General features: G+C 42.7%; 1 pseudogene; it reads right to left on the reverse strand.

Annotated features, from left to right (window-relative positions):
- Positions 1-1,833: 1,833 nt before the first annotated feature.
- LOC149998625 (peptidyl-tRNA hydrolase 2, mitochondrial-like) lies at positions 1,834-8,059 on the reverse strand (annotated as a pseudogene).
- Between the last annotated feature and the right edge of the window lie 56 nt (positions 8,060-8,115).

Below are 8,115 nucleotides of genomic sequence, written 5' to 3' on the forward strand. Positions count from 1 at the left end.
TCCTTGCCAGTAAAAGTTGCCATGACAACGGCAGCTAGTTCATCTCGCCACTCAGTCTCACAGGTCCTTTTCTTATACTTTGTTGTGCACCAGAAGTGTTTAATGCTATAGTCAAGGGTCAGATTTAACAATATTGTTATTGCTTCCTCAAGGACATTAAATGAAACGTTTTCTCTTACTGTGGGCGGAGGGCAGTGAAACCACTTTGTACAGGTAGGTGCCCTGCCTCAATCTGTGAAGCACACCGGCAGTTTTACCCATCGTTTGTTCTGTGTCAGCGTGATGAAAAAGAAAAACAATGTCTCAATGTTACAAGAATAGTTTTGACCTCCTGAGTCTTAGAGAACTCAAGATTATGAATCCTATAAAGTAATTCTAAGTGCAGGTGAACTGGAAACAAGATGTACTGCCAGAATCACGAGAATCTGTGGACTGTTCATCCTAGTGGATATGCCACAACTCATTACAGTTATTTGAATCAGCCACAGCAGGCCGTTCTATGGGGAATGCACTGTCCTTTGAACATGGAACCATCAGTCTCTGAGGCAGGCCTCAGAAATTACCTGAGCCAGAACCCTGCATTTAGCATTGAGTTCTCATCAATTCCGTTGCAGGCTGTTGCATCACTTTTGAATCCAGTAGCATAAACACTCTTTAGAAACAGTTGCTACTATGGCATCATTCACAGTTACAATTTCTCCTGTGCTCTCATGTACCAGTGTGAATGGTATAAAACTGAGCAAACATTAGAACCTTTAAGACTGGCTGCAGTAGTCTTTAGAGTTCTGCTTGCAGACTCCACTGACCTCAGACCTTAGGTGTGCTGTCATGCTGCTTATGGTGAAGTTAACCGCTAACCAAGGCTAACCATGGAGAGCTGGAGCCATTCAACATGTGCCTGTTACCAAATACTCCCCGGCATCATCATAGTTTTTAGGGATATACTGTGAGGATCCCCCTAAAAGGCTTTCAGGAGTGGTTCTCTGCAAGGATGGGAGCTATATAGCTTTGGGAGCTGGGAACCTTCTTTATATTCTGGGCAGCTGGTAACACAGTAATTATTGGAATTATGTCATGCTAAGTGTAGAAAGATCAAAAGGGAAACAAAGTGGCCCATAAGTAATTGAATTATCTAAGTTCCTGAAGTTCTAGGTAAAGAGTGGGATGTTGAGATGACACTACTTCCACTTTACAATGACCATAAATTCTTACATGTGCCTATTACCACCTTCCAGGTCCATACAAGTCACTTCACAAGTTTCAAGGCCTTCCCTGTGAGGAAAGAGGGAAAGCAAAGCAAATTTTTAGACTGATGTAGAACCACTGCTGAGAACCTTTGGCCACTATGAGTCAGGGAAATGAACATGAAACACTGCGCAAGTGGGTTATGTCAATGCTGTTAAACCTCAACTTATAAGACAAGTTAAAAACCCAGTGGGTTAGATTCTAAACCCTTTGCGGGTGGCTATACCATCTATTTATAAAGTAGCCTCTGAGTCGCCCAAAATGTTACGGTAGTAAAAACAAACTGCAGTTGCACCCAGTGGGACTACCCTTGCACCACAGGTCTTCTCCAAGGGTGACAGCAGCACAGTCTCAGGGAAGAAGAGCTATTAACACGCAGAGGGACCTAACAATTCATAGGAAATGCTGTCCCTCCCTTGTAACCCATTTTTGTCGTGACCTGTTTCTCTCTTATTCTTTTGTTTCAGGAGTTAAACCACCAGGACAATTTAACCCAATGTTTTGTTTTTTAGCCCAAGATAACTGTGTAACTGTGCCGAGTACATGACAGAAGAACATGAACAGATTTTCACCTCAAGAATACTTAAATTGGGGGAAGAAGTTCAGCTTTTATTGTTAGAATTTGAGTTTCAAACACTTGTGGTAGGGGGACAGTCATCATACAAAATTCTACCTAGTAAAGTTTTAGGTGACCAGTGACTTTGTCAATTAGGTCTGCTGGTCCTGGGCCAATTCCTAGGACAGTTTGAGAGCCCGGTGCAATCTGAGTACGTCCCGCATCTTGGATTAGACTTACAGTCAGTCACAGCATCTTCGCGTGGGTCAACAAGGCAATCAGAGTTTCTTCATCCGGGGCTTTGACCACCACTTTGGGCTGGCCACAGTACTCCCACTGTTTGAGCAATTCGGGGTTTCTTCTTTGAATTTGCTTGTAGGCAGAAACGGCAGCATGAGAACACTGGGCAGCCACTTTCCCTTTTCCCATCTTTAAGTCATTTCGAACCACAAGAATCATTGTGTACTCCCCACTGTCTCCTAAGACGCTTGCTTCAGCTTCAGTCTCTGTGTGCGTCTCATTCACTGAGCTTTTGGGGACTGTCCCAAAGCGCACTCGGAGGCCCCAGCCCAGGCACATGCCACATGCTACTCCGGCAGCCAAGCTGAGTGCACCAGGATGAGCCAAATATTCCATAACCAAGGATTTGGAGAGCATCTTAAAGAAAAGGAAAACTGTTATCATCATGTAGCTGTGGAAAGTTAGAGGCTTATCAGATGAAACACCTTGATAGTATATAAGCAACAATAGTTAAAACTGAGGCCCTGGCCAGTGTGGCTCAGTTGGTTGGGCGTTGTCCGCAAAGCAAAAGGTGGCCAGTTTGATTCCCAGTCAGGGAACATGCCTGGGTTGCAGGGTTTGGTCCTCAGTTGGGACATAGGCAAGAGGCAACCGATCCGTGTTTCTCTCTAGCATTGATGTTTCTCTCTTTCTCCCTTCCCCTCTCTCTAGAATCAATAAAAGAAAAAACTATATGAGGTCATCTAGAAAAAAGGCAATATATTTTGGATCTTACGAGTGTACCACTTTTTCTCTAGAAAAAATTCAAGAGCACAGAAGAAACAGTTTAGTCATTTTGAATCTCAATGTGAGGACTATTTCTCTGTTCTTGGATACAACACAGCTCTGTTCCTCAGTCTTCTCTAACTTGTGGAGCAAGGAAATGCTGTTTCACCAAGATGGGCAAAGGATCTAAAGAGACCAAGAACTCCACCCTTCTTCTGGAATACAGTGCTTATTTAATTGTGTCTTTATAATGAGTGGTTCTCTTGGGGATGGTGCCGGCTTTGTAGAGAAGTCCCTGGTTGTCTACATAATGGACCTGGAGTGAGATGCCTTGCTGACATTAGACCTGAGCATGGAATGATATAAGCCTTACAAGTGAAAATTTGTCCCATTGGGCATTACTGTAGGTGCAAAACTTTTAAAAAATTTATTGAGATTTTATTTATTTTTAGAAAGGGGGGGGGGAGGGAGAGAAACATAGATGTGTGAGAAACAATCAGTTGCCTCTCACATGTACCCAATGGGACCTGACCCGCAAACCCAGGCATGTGCCCTGACCGGGAATGGAACCAGTGACCTTTCAGCTCGCAGGCCAGCACTCAATCCACTGAGCCACACCAGCCAGGGTGGTGCAACTTAATATGTGAGACTAGAGCCCAATTTCATTTTACATACAAACACAAAGTATTTTTTGGATAGTTTTAATATACACTGAATTTACCATAAGTGTATAATATAAAATAAAGGAAGATCATCCTTTAGAAATTCTTGTTACCCCAGCAAAGCTGTTCATGGTATTTGAGTCACCAATAAAATGTACTCTACATTTAAGTCTGTTGGATTCATGATTCTGTGATACAAGTCCTGGAAATAACATGCTGTATATTATTATAAAGTTTTTATTCTCATGTTAAAATTAGGACATTAATGTTTTAAAAAATCATGTTAGATTACACAGTAATATCAACTATTTTAATATGAAGACAGTATAGGGGAAGGGATGTTAAACTTTATGAGATATAATTCACATATAAAATTGACACTTCTAATGTGTACAGTTCAGAGGTTTTTAATACGTCCACAAGGTTGTGCAACAACCACCACCACTATCTAATTCTAGAACGTTATCCTCGCCCCCCCAAAGAAACCTCTGTACTCATTAGCAGTTGCTTCCCACGTCCCCCGCCCCCAGCCTCTGGCAACCAGTAATCTGCTTTATCTTTATTAATTTGCCTATTCTGGACATTCATGTAAGTTAAACCATACAATATGTGGCCTTTTGTTTCAGGCTTCTGTCATTTAGTACGTTTTCAAGGTTCATTCATTTTGTAGCATGTATCACTGTTCATTCCTTTTTATTGATGAATAATACTCCGTGGTATGAATATACACAATTTATTTATCCATTAGTTAATGGACATTTGGGATTTTCCCACCTTTTGGCTATGAGTACAAGTTTTCTGTGGATATATATTCTCATTTCTCTTGGTTGCATATCTAGGCGTTGAATTGCTGGGTCACGTGACAACTCTGACTTTGAGGAACTGCCAAACTATTCTAAAGTATCTGAACCATTTTTCACTCATTACAGATGATTCATTATAAAAAAGTATATGTTGGGTTTGATAATGTTGAGAACCACTGCTCTGGTGCCCTATGACTCATCTCTAGTTTAGAAACAAAACAATGCCTTTGCAAACAGATCTTCAAAGCCTTATCTCCAGATCTCAAAGGATTGGGAGAGTTAAAAATGAGGTAAGCCAGGCCTATAAACCTTAATATTTGTTAGAAAACAATAGATTACACTCTATCTGAAGGAAAAGAAAGATGTCTATAAACTCATATCCAAATTATAAAAGTATAATTTAACACATATTGCTGAGTTATATCCTGATTTTTAAAGGCTGCATCTAAATCAAAGGTGCAGCTAGTCAATTTAAAAGTGATCCCAAATGCAAACCTTGCCCTTCCCAGAAAATGCTAATTTTCCTGAAATTGCTATTTAACATTATAAAACCTGTAACTATTTTCACTTCCTGGGATTAAAGTGTCCTTTAATATTTGGACACTTTTTGAAGTACCTGTGCATTTTATAGTAGTTCACTCATTCCTTTCTCTAGTTGTAATCCTTTCTGGAGCTACCTTTTTAAATGCCCAGCTTTTACAGATACAGAAGCAGGAAGACCAGGACAATGTGGTCAGGAACTAATGTGGGGTAGTTGCGGGGGCCGAAGCTAGTTTGGGGTGGGATCGAGAAATAGAAAAAAAGTGAAAAAGCGGGTGCGTGGGGGAGCAACAGATAGAAGGGCGCATGGAGAAAAGGAAAGATGCATATATTTAAAGGTTAAGCATATTTAAATGTCAATGAATAGAGCCAGAGGAAAGGTAAGTAAGTAGATGCTCAGGATAGAGAAATTAATACAAAGTAGCAGAAGAGAGAGGACCTAACTTTATTGATTTTTGAGAGGGAGGGAAGGGAGAGAAAGAGAAACATGATTTATTATTCCCTTATTTATGCATTCATGGGTTGACTCTTTGTATGCGCCCTGACCAAGATACTACCCAGTCAGGGGTCAATGTGACAGTTTCAGATGCAAGTAGGTCTGGATTTGGAGGCAGAAAGTTGTTCCCAGGAAGGAGGGAGGTGTACAAACAGAAGTCAAGCTGGAGCTGAGAAGAGGAAGATTGAAATAAAAGTTGCACCAAACCCCAACAGGATTGCAAAGAAATGTAAAAGCAAGGTTAAGATTAATAATATTGTTTTATAATGGTATCACACTGACCAGTTGTGTTAAAATTAATACTCTGCACTAAAAGGTGTTTCAGCATGTCTCCTTTCCTGTATATCTACTATAAACATACCGAGAAACCCAGTGCTTGAAACTAAGGTAAAAAGAACTACTCGTAGTCTCAGTTAATCTTGGACAATGACGGCTTCACAGCAAATCCTGTCCCAGGAAACCCTCCTCCTGGTGCCTTCTAGTTCCTCTGCCACACTTGACCCCTTTCACCAATACTCTTGACCCAATTACCTCCTGAACATGCTCCACCCGTTAACCCCACCGCACTGGCTACTGCCCCTTGGCATTTTCCAACCTAAAAAGAAAATCTTTCTTTCCTCTTGGACCTGAAACCCATGCCTCACTTTTCCTCTTCCACTGACCTCTAACTTCTTCAATTACTTGCCTCCCTTCTCCACTCAACTGAAATTGCTAAGGAATCAGACACTTGCAAACAGCCAAAGGCAGTCGCCTCCTTTCAAGCCTCATCCTGAGTTTTCTGCACTGCTCACTGATAACTATTTCTTTCAACTTTCGTCCCCTGAATGCTTTAACCCCATTATCACCCACCCCATTATCCTACCTTTCTGAGCGCTTTTCTCCAGTTTCCTCCTCTGCCTCTGTCTTCCCCTGCTGTATGTATTGCATTATCTAAGGTTACACATCTGGCTCTCTTTTCAGTCTCTACCTACATTGTCCAATATAGTGGCCATTAGCCAAATGTAGTTATTTAAATTTAATTAAAATGAAATAAAAATTCAGTTCTTCAGTTGCACTTAGTCCCATTTCAAGTGCTCAATAGCTCAACGACTTAAAAGTGGCTAATGGTCGCTCTATCAGACAAAAATATAGAACATTTCCATGACCACAGAAAGTTCTATTGGACAGTGCTGGCTTAAATACTCTCTTCCCATTCGATCAATGGTTCCTGAGGGCCTCTTGTGCACCAGGCCCTGTTCTGGACTCTGGAGCTGGAGCACTGAACAAAACAAATCCCACTCTTCATGGAACTGACATCCTAGTACAAGGAGGCAGACAATAAAGAGTTTGTCAGATGAACAGTCTCACTTCTTCCCAAATCATCACATCTGAGGATTCCTAATGCCTCTCTCTGGGGCTCCAGACTTCAAACCAGCTTCTGCTAGATTTCATCACTTAGAGAGATGTCTATGAAGTACTCTAAACCGGGTCCTAAATGGAACTCAGTTTTGTCCCTTTCCTCTCAGACTTCCTTTTTATGTATCATTGATTCCTGAGTAACCTTACACTTTTCCTGTTTTTGTCACCAAACTTGTTGAATTTATCTGTCTTAAACCATCTCCTTATCTCTGCTAGCAGTGCCCTAATTAACTTCACTGCCTCTAATCTTTCCACATTTGCTTCGCTAAGGCGCTCTACTCATTCCAGTCCATCTGCCATTATCATTATACTTCTATAACACAAATCTGATTCTCTCATTTCCCTGCTCAGAAATCACTGGATAAATGCCTAAAGAATAAAACATAAATCCCTTTGCACGAATTTACACAATCTGGTTACAATCTACTTCATCCTAGTCTACTCTCCTGCTACATACTGTGCCGTCCAGCCACAACAAATTAGTAGGTCCTTTCAAGCAGCCATCCTTCCCCGCAATTATTATTTTTATTTTCCTCCACTTAAACACACAACCACAAACAAGAACATCCTCTTCGCCGGCTCAGGCATAGTTCAAATGGCTGATTCTGAAATCTTGACCATCCCTGGCCTTAATTACTTATTCTTCAGAGCTGCCGTGGCACTTACACATAATCACTCTGGGTCAGAGTCTCAGGGTTTAGTACAGTGCCTGGCGTGCGGTAGTGAAGAATTTACTACTTCTCTAGGCATGACCTCGGGCAACAACTTGACACGCTGCGGGTATTCACAGTACTCGGCAGAGTGTGAGGCCTGCTCGGTGTTTTTTCACAATCGGGGCGAGCACATCGATGCTGCCTGAGCGGAGGCTTTGTCTGGGGACTGAAAACGCTGGGTCCTTGCACTCCCCAGCATCTCGGTCCCTTGTTCGAAAGGACGACTGGCAGAACAAGCAGTGGCCCCAGCGACCAGTGCGCGGAAGGCAATTTACAAAGACGAAGGGGTGGCAATGGGGGGTTTCGGAAAGAGGTGGGAAGAAACATTCCAAGTGCAGAGAGAATGGAGAACGACACCCTTCTCCGTCGCCCTGTGAGGGGCACTGGGCCTACTTACCTACAGCACCTCTCCCCACCGCACTCGCGTCTTTAGGGTCTTCACTTTCGAGGAGCGACCACGCTTCCAACGCGCTGGCTACCGCTTCCGTGGTCCCTTGACAAGTTCCGGATAAGGACTTACTAAGAGATCAGTCATTCTTCCTCTCGCCCCACCCACAGGTCCCTAGGCGAAATCCGGCGACCATCAGCGGAGGTTGCCGAAAAGAGGCGGGAACGTTTCTCTTTAGGAGGCAGGCTCCCGGGGGAACGCGGGCCGGAAGTGACGTAACGAGTTCCGGCTGGCTGGAGCCCAGAGGCG

Source organism: Furipterus horrens, unplaced genomic scaffold, assembly GCF_987537825.1.
Source record: "Furipterus horrens unplaced genomic scaffold, mFurHor1.1.pri manual_scaffold_11, whole genome shotgun sequence".
Taxonomy (NCBI): Eukaryota; Metazoa; Chordata; class Mammalia; order Chiroptera; family Furipteridae; genus Furipterus; species Furipterus horrens.